Source organism: Dreissena polymorpha, chromosome 7 (assembly GCF_020536995.1).
Source record: "Dreissena polymorpha isolate Duluth1 chromosome 7, UMN_Dpol_1.0, whole genome shotgun sequence".
NCBI classification, from domain to species: domain Eukaryota; kingdom Metazoa; phylum Mollusca; class Bivalvia; order Myida; family Dreissenidae; genus Dreissena; species Dreissena polymorpha.
The window spans coordinates 36,472,198-36,481,076 of record NC_068361.1 but is presented as its reverse complement, the minus strand read 5'-3'; the positions used below and the strand labels follow the sequence as shown (position 1 = coordinate 36,481,076).

Here is an 8,879-nt window from a genome sequence, read left to right as displayed (position 1 = left end):
GCCCAGTCCCCTCATGATAGTAAGTAAGTGTACCAAGTTTGAATGCAATAGCATTGATACTTTCTGAGAAAAGTGGACCTAAACGCAAAACTTAACCGGACGCCAACGCCAACGCCAAGGTGATGACAATAGCTCATAATTTAAAAAAAAAATAGATGAGCTAAAAACAGCACTAAATGACATTAAAGCAAATTCTAGTGAGTCTGTGCAAAAAAGCTTTATTTTTGACAATGTTTAAATAAAAATCTACATTGCCACAGAAAATTTTAGGGAAGTGAACACAACAATAACTTGCAGTTTTTTTGTGAAAAAATAAGTCTCCCTCACAAAGTTCTTCATGAGCAAAATGGCCAGTTTTCTATTAGAGTCTCAAACAAACTAGGTGTAAGGAGCAGAATTTATGGTGAACAAATAACTAGGTAATTGGCATAGAACATTATTGGAAATGACTTCAGTGATACGTGTACTGAAATTATACTTAATACAGTGCTACCTTTCCAAAGTAGCCCTTACTTGAGGGCAAGAATGGGGGAGACATAATGATCAAATGATTGTTTAATTATGTATTGTTATTATTCCCATCTACATGCATGCTTATTAATCTGTTATGAGCTTTAAACTAGAACTCTTCTGTCTATATTTTCAACAAACACGAAAAACAAACCTTAGATTTTTTTCTTGTTCTTCATGGACATAACAGCGCCCTTTCACTTTCTTACTTCCTCTTTTCCTTCCCTTTCATTTGGTTCTTAAATCATCCTAAAAAAGATTTAACATGTTTGAAAAAAATACATGATTAAAATTCAAATAGCATGTCCAAACATATACAAAGTTGTAAGGTATGCATTTCAGGTATGTTGTTGTTTCAAGTTTATCTTACGAGTAACTTCATATCATATGGACTGCATAGAATGTGTTTTCATATAATACTGTAAATGAATGAACGGACAAACGAAGGAGCGAAAAAAATGAAAGATGCATTTTAAACAGCACTGACACTTATGATTATGCATGAACTGACTTTTTAGGATTTAAAACAGCCATACCACTCTATTGATTATTCGACAAGAAACATTTTCAGTACTATGTATATATGTTTCTCTAAAACACAGAGAGGAAACAGTAAAATTATGATTTTATAAATAATTGTAATTCAAATTATTTAAGTTACCTCTCTCTCACTGAGTGTTTCTCCTTCAGACTCATGAGAACTTGAAGGAACAAAAGCCAGTATAGGTTCCTAAATATAAATAAACATCCAGGAGTTACATATTGCAATGCAACAAATATAAATAGCCAAGTAATAAGATATAAATAAATAACACCTCATCAGAAAAAGATGTAGAAGTTTGGACTTCCAACTTTATCAGGTAGTGAAAGTTTGTTACAAGTTTGTATTTCCAAGAAAACCTTATAAAGATATGAAGTATAATTAGTGCAAATATTCTGCTGTGATCATTTATAAAAGTGTTATGTTGAAATAAACAAAAATTTAATCTAAGCACCCACTTAGTTCCAGGTGATTCACGTAAAAGATGAGGTTAAATGTTAGAAGGAGAAGTATAAAATATAACTCACTAACTGCACTTAATCATCAAATAAAAGCAATCTTACATTGTCAGACGTGCTATGGTGTTCCAATGTCCCCTTAGTTGTTGTTGCTAATGTATCAACTTTCTGGCAGGACGTTTTCCTTTACCCTTCTGTAGACTTGAATCCTGAGTTTAACAAATAAAACATCATGCATTTGATAAAAACCAAGTAATGCAGAAAATCTAATAAATAAGAGCAAAAAGAGTAACCCTAAAATGACAAAAACATGATGTCAATGTCATGACCTAATCACATGAGTTGTAGTGCATTTCTTGATTTACTACATGTTATTTGCAACCACAGCCTACATCCACAGATTTCAGACCTAAATATTGTGAAGAAAAGCAAAAAGTCCTACAATACTAAGCCAAGGTTGCTGTTCAACTCTCAGGCCTTTACAATAATAGTTCTAACTTGTAAATCATAATGAGTTATAGTCAAACCTGCATTTATCAACACAGAGCGGACAAGGGTGATATTATTATTTCTTCTTAGTTCGGCTGGTCACAAATAGATATACATAATTCACTATACCCCTCCGGTTGACCAGGTGGGAGAATTATCAAATAACTGGCATATAATTAAAATGTGTACACACAACAGCATTAAAATTAACTTACTGAATCTGTGTCCTGAAAATACAACAACATTCTCTTAGATGGCTGTCTCACACGTTTACTTCTTCTCATCTCTCCCTCTGTTTTGGCCTAAATAAAAAACATAAACACAAATTGAAATACACTGGGATTTCGGTATTTCTACACACCGGGATCTGGGTACAAATTTACTGTGGAAGAATCCACTGGCTTCTATTAGCAAAATTTAAAAGTTAATGAAAAACGTACATTGCAAAATAAACTACACACAATTCAAAAGTCAAAACGAGAAAATCATTAAATCAAAATACGTTAAATTGATTCTCATGTTCATGCATTCGAGTCGTTTACTAAGTACTATCGTCTAATTTGTAAACCAGCGACATTTAGCATCGAATTGCAAGGTAAAGACCAACAATTCGCTACCATTCAACGGCAGATAAACTCATCTTGTTGAATTAAATAAAATCAGATCGGAATCTTTATAAATTATATTTTATTAAATCAATAAAACCATATTTTCTTACTGGTTCGCTCATTGTAGATTTCGAAGCCTCCGCCATTCTGTTCTGTTCTGTGTTCTTCTTGAACCCCCTTTGTAGAGGAACCAAACAATCGTTTGTAGACAGTGAATAATCCTCCACCGAATATAAACACTATATTACACGTTCACACTATTCACTCCTTAAATCACACACCTTTCACTAGAATATAAGTCTATCCACTAATCGCGAATATATGCGACTTAGAACTGTACGCGCGATTTTTCATTAGTTGTTAAAATATTAAATGAGATAAAAATAAAAATAAATCATTAAATGAATTTACGGAAGGCCGGAGAGTGCTTCTGTACATACATTAGAATTGTATTGCCTTGAATAAAAATACCCAATAAACACTATTGCCAGTTTAATTAAGAATTATGCCCTTCTTTAGTTTGTTTTTTGTGTGTGTTTGGTACGGGGTGGTCGCTGGCTTGCATTGGTCACCAAGAGCAACTGACGTGTCCTGTCCAGACCGTACAACAACCGTCCACAATGCTTCTCAAACTCGTGAAATTCTGAAGACAAATGGGTTTTCAGGAAAGTCTTTAAAGTTGGCCAACTGTTGATGAGTATGTAGAGCTGTTCGTCTACGGGTAAAGTATTAAATGAAGTCTCTGTTATCGCCCCCCACTGTCGTTCTATGTCTACCATAATTGACTGTCTAACACTATGTAGGGCACTACACTTGAGCACAAAATGTTCTGCGGTTTCGTTCTCTTCACCACACATCTGACATGTTGGGTTTATGTCATACTGGTTAAAGTTCTTACGTTTTGTTTGGAGCATGTAAGTCCCTGTGAGTAACCGTACCTTTGTTTTTAACCGTTCTGACTCTCTGGCCGTATATTCCAATGAGAGCAAAGGGAGAATCTTACCAGGCACATACTTATCTTGTCTCAGGAAAAACAATGTAGAATATAAGGGTGTTAAACTGTCTATTTGATCACTCCAGTAGCTATGAACCGCCTTGAGTACACGTGTCTTCCATTTTCCCTTCTTGGGTGTGTTGTCAGCTAAGTCAGCAACAGTCCCCAACTCGTACTTCCACATTATATGCTGAACTTGTATGAACCAGGATGAGCTGTCAACTGATTTAAAGCTAATCTGACGTTCAAGTAGCGCCCACTCAATACTGTTTCTATCTTGCGAGCATATAGTATGTAAGAAGGTCAGTGCCTGTATGTGAATTTGTGCTTCGATCGGTAAAAGTCCGGATAGAAGATATACTGCCGCATTGGCTGTGTTGTCTGGTAGTCTAAGAATTTCTTTAACAAACTTTCTTTGGAATGCTTCGAGACAGTTTATAATGCGTTCAGGAGGTAATAACAATCCATATAAAAGCACGGGAAGAACATAAGATTTGTAAAGATGAATAATGGACAGTACATTTAGTCCCGCTTGCCCTTTGTAACCACTACCGAATATACTATATGCTTTCCTTCTTGCTTTTTTTAAATTTTCATCCACATTAGCTTTTTGGTTGTTCAGCATAGAGTCAGTTCGTATAATACCTAGATGTATGGCTCTTTGCACAGATGGAATTTCGTCATTGTTCATGAAGAGGGGAGTAGACACGCCCTTTTTACGTTGGTGACTAACATGGATATGCACGCTCTTGGTAGGCTGTAACAGGTATCGCTCCATATTGGCGAATTCTGCTGAAATGTTTAACAGTTCCTGCGCTTCATTGGCCGTTTCGGCACATAAGCATATATCGTCCGCACAAGCACTGGCCGAACAGTTGACGTCACCAATAGTGGATCCCACCCTGGCTTCTTGTAGGCGATCAAGCAGCGGGTTAACGTAGACCTTGTATAGGTCGGTGCTCAGTACTCCACCCTGCCTAACGCCCTGCTGAACACTGAACTCAGCCGAGACACGCCCCTTCCACTTAACTGCACTAGTGGAGTCCCTATGGAAGCTATCGATTAGGGACCAATGTTTGTCGTATACTCCAATGTGACCCAGTCGTCGCATAAGGTGTTTGTGGTCTACTACATCAAACGCAGATATCGCGTCCAGAAAGATCAAGTGCATTTCGGATCTATTGTCATGACATTCACGATACAGTTCTTCTACTATAAAAGCTGAATTTAGTGGTGAAGAGTTCTTAGTAAAGCCCCGTTGGAATATATTCTGGCTGCTCTTTATGTTTGGTGCTATCCTATCGCGCAGTATTGCTTCAATGACCTTGCCAATCACCGGTAGAATTGTTATGCCTCTATAGTTCCCTGAAACATTGGGTTCACCTTTGTTTTTGAAAATGGGAGTCACCACACCTCTCTTCAAAGCCGCAGGAAACAGTCCACTAGCAAATACATGGGATACAACCTTTAAAAGATACTCAAAGGTGCTGTCTTCACAGTTCAATAAATGTTCGACTGACATGTTGTAAACATCAGGCGCTTTACCAGTATTCAGACTTTTAACTGCTTTTTCAAGTTCAATTTTAGTTACAGGTTGGACGTATTGATTGCGGTTCATATTCACAGTCAGTTCGTATTCAATATTGACGATTTCATCATATACATTGTCGAAAAGTTCATTGGCAGCCTGTTGCCCAAGAGCTTCAAAATGATCATGAAAACCACATAAAATTTTATCTTCTTGGTACCGTTGGTTACCTACGTATAAATCAGTAATAAACCTGCCCTGCTTGTTACGTTGGCTATTCACTAGCTTATGAAATGTTCTAGAGTCATATTTCCTGCTTTCAATTATCTTCTGTTTTAGTTCATAGTCTTTTTTCGCAATTGCCTGCCTAACACTGGATCGTAGTGCCCTCTTAGCCAAGTTCTTTTCAGTTAATAAACTACTCTCTCCACGCGGTCTACCCGCCCGCTTCCAAGCTTTGTATGCATTTTTCATGTTCATGACATTGTCTCTAATTTCTGGGTTCCACACCTTTAACTTAGGTTTAGAATTAAACGGTTTCCTTCTACTGGCAAGATTTGACGCAGATTCACTCATTAGCTCACAGAAATCTTTAACAACCTCCTCGACATTATCATCATCAATTTCAGTTTCTAGGGTTGCGAGACCGTCCTTGACCCTAATGGAATATACGTGTTTATCAATAGTTCTCCAGTTCACCCTAGTGCTTATTACGCTCTCTTCTGGCTTTATATTTAAAGTAAAATTACACAAAAGTTCAACCTTTATAGGATAGTGATCCGATGTATTTGTCCGCAGGTCATTAAGTACGACCTTTCTTGAAGTGATTAGCACTGATGGCACGTTGTACAGAAAAAAGTCTATCTCGGTGCACTCATTGCCTCGAGGGTCAATGTATGTTTCCCCGGAATTATCAAATTTAAGATCAAAGTCATTTACCAGTTCTTTCAAGTAATTAAGTCTTCTAGATCCATGAGCCCCTCCAAGATTTTCGTTAAAGTCGCCGCCCAAAAGGATATAATTGTCAGTGTTATATTTTAAAATGATTTCCCTTATCTGGTCCACACAATCGCAAAACTCGGTCACATTACCGCTCAACCCTCGACAGGGCATGTATACAGACACTATGACTAATCCCTTATTGTCCTTGAAGTTAGAAAGTTGCAGGCATTGAATTCTGTTTCCTCCGTCGTCAAGCACGGTCACTTTTGGATCAAGTTCTTTCTTCCATAAAACACCTACCCCGCCAAAACCTCGCGGAAGCTGTGTAGGCAATAATGGGTCATTGTAATCTGTACCTTTTCCAACAGAGTTTATGTTTTCGTGAACTTCACTTAAGAGATCAGTTTGAGACTGAAATAGCCAATGTTCTTGCACAAGTATAATATCGTTACACTTAAAAATGTCCGCTATGGCGAGTGTACTAGTCACAATGTTCTTACAATTAAAAGAAGCTATCCCTAACGTTTTTGGAGACTCGCTACTAGGTTCAAAACTTACACTCGATTCCGACCGTTGCGCTATCTGGGAATGTTCCGATGTTTGACGTGGTACAAAAAAGGATGCTGATCAGGAAAGCTCCTTACACTAGTGCCCGCCGGTAGATACATCAACGGTTGACCATGGACATGTCCAGGCACTACTGACACACGTTCGCTATCACTTTTTGTTTGTTTGTGTCTGAATCACGTGACACGAAGCGCGAAATACAAATAGAAAGGGATTTCCTAAGGTAGACGCAAACGTCGTAATACAATTTGGCTGTTGCTCTTTAGTTTTGTAGTTTTTAGCAAAAGGTTGAGTTGGATATGGTTCAAATTAACGAATGTTATTAATTAATCTCAAAATAATAGCCTTCTAAATTCAGTAAACTAATCCATTGGACAGTCCCTTTAAAATATAACAATTTTGTGTCCAGAAGCATATTGGCGGGGGATATCAATTCATCGAATTTGCTTGTTAAAGGGGCCTTTTCACAGATTTTGGCATTTTTTAACTTATTCATTAAATGCTTTATATCGATAAATGTAAACATTGGATCGTAAAAGCTCCAGTAAAAAATCAAGAATAAAATTAAAAAAAGGAAAAGAACATTGCCCGGACCAGGTTTCGAACCAGTGACCCCTGGAGTCCTGCCAGAGTCCTGAAGTAAAAACGCTCTAGCCTACTGAGCTATTCCGCCGAGTACATACACGTAAAGTATTTTATACCTTATATAAGCAATCTGCGTAGTTTCACAAAATTTAACGACAAAAACAGAACTCTCCAAATTATTCAATCGTTTCGCGTTGCAACGCTTTATAATTTTTAGGTTTTAAAATCGTCAAAAGATGCATATAATGGCTATATTAGACCATGGTAAATGTTCAGTATTACTGTTTCCTCACAAATATCATAACTAAAACGAAAATTTGCGAATCTGAAACAACTTTTTTCAATTTTGTCAATTTACCAAAGCGTGAAAAGATCCCTTTAAATATTGTTCCCACTAAAACATTGCAATTCATTGTTCTGAATCAATTTTTTCTTGCTATCTGAAAAGTTTTTGTAATTTACAAGCTTTTGCTTTAATACTTGCAACACTAACTAACTATCATAAGGGGACTGTGCAGGCAAAGTTATGTAACTCTGATTGGCATTTTTACAGAATTATGTGCCCTTTTTATACTTAGAAAATTGAAAATTTGGTTAAGTTTTGTGTTTAGGTCCACTTTATTCCTAAAGTATCAAACTATTGCTTTCATACTTGCAATACTTACTATCATGAGGAGACTGTGCGGGTAAAGTTATGTAACTCTGACTGGCATTTTGACGGAATTATGGGCCTTTAAGGCTTTTATACTTAGAAAATTGAAAATATGGTTAAGTTTTGTGTTTTGGTCCAATTTACCCCTAAAGTATCATAGAAATTTCTTTCATACAAGGAACTTTCGCAAACTATCATAAGGGGACATTTAAGGACAAGTTGCATAACTCTTGTTGTCATTTGTACGGAATAATGGCCCTTTTTTGACTAAGTTACTTATTAAATGTATGGTTAAATTTTGTGTTTAGATCCACTTTACTTCTAAAGTATCAAGGCTGATGCTTTCAAACCTCAAATACTTTCATACTATCATGAGGGTACTGTACCTGGCATGTTGAATTTTACCTTGACCTTGACTCAAGGTCAAATTATGAATTTTTTCTAAAATTGCCATCAATTCTTTATTTATGATTATTTTTTATTGATACTATGACAAAACAACTCTTACCTGACATACCACAATAGACTCCACCCAAACCATCCCCCGCCCCCCCCCCCCCCCCCAGAATCCCCCCAAAAAAGTGTTGTTGTTTTTTAGTTGTTTTTTTAAAGATCATCTAATAAATGACCACCACACCCTCACACTATACCCCCCCCTCCCCTCGAACCCCCCCTCCCCCCCCCCACAATTTTTTTTTTAAACATGGTTAAAAAACACAAATATTTATTTTTATTGTTTTATTTTGAAATACCGTCAAACCATCCAACCCAAGACCCCTCCCAAATGTTTTTATTGTTTGTGCTTTTTTTTCATTTTTGGAAGATAATGCAATAAAATGACCACACCCCCACACTATACATCCCTCTCCACTCCACCTTCCCTCCTTTGTGATTGAAATGGAGATAGGTCCCTTCACCTTTAAACAGAAAAATAGATGAGCGGTCTGCACCCGCAAGGCGGTGCTCTTGTTTTATATAGGGTTGTGTTTTTCTGCAACAAAATTC

At 36.9% G+C, this 8,879-nt stretch overlaps 1 long non-coding RNA gene across 1 annotated transcript; it reads right to left on the bottom strand.

Moving 5' to 3' along the window:
• Positions 1-663: 663 nt before the first annotated feature.
• Positions 664-4,055, bottom strand: LOC127838499 (uncharacterized). The gene is made up of 5 exons (XR_008029837.1): positions 2,717-4,055; positions 2,214-2,300; positions 1,615-1,718; positions 1,172-1,240; positions 664-759 (listed from the first exon to the last, which is right to left on the bottom strand). It is a non-coding gene; the product is annotated as an uncharacterized LOC127838499 (long non-coding RNA).
• Between the last annotated feature and the right edge of the window lie 4,824 nt (positions 4,056-8,879).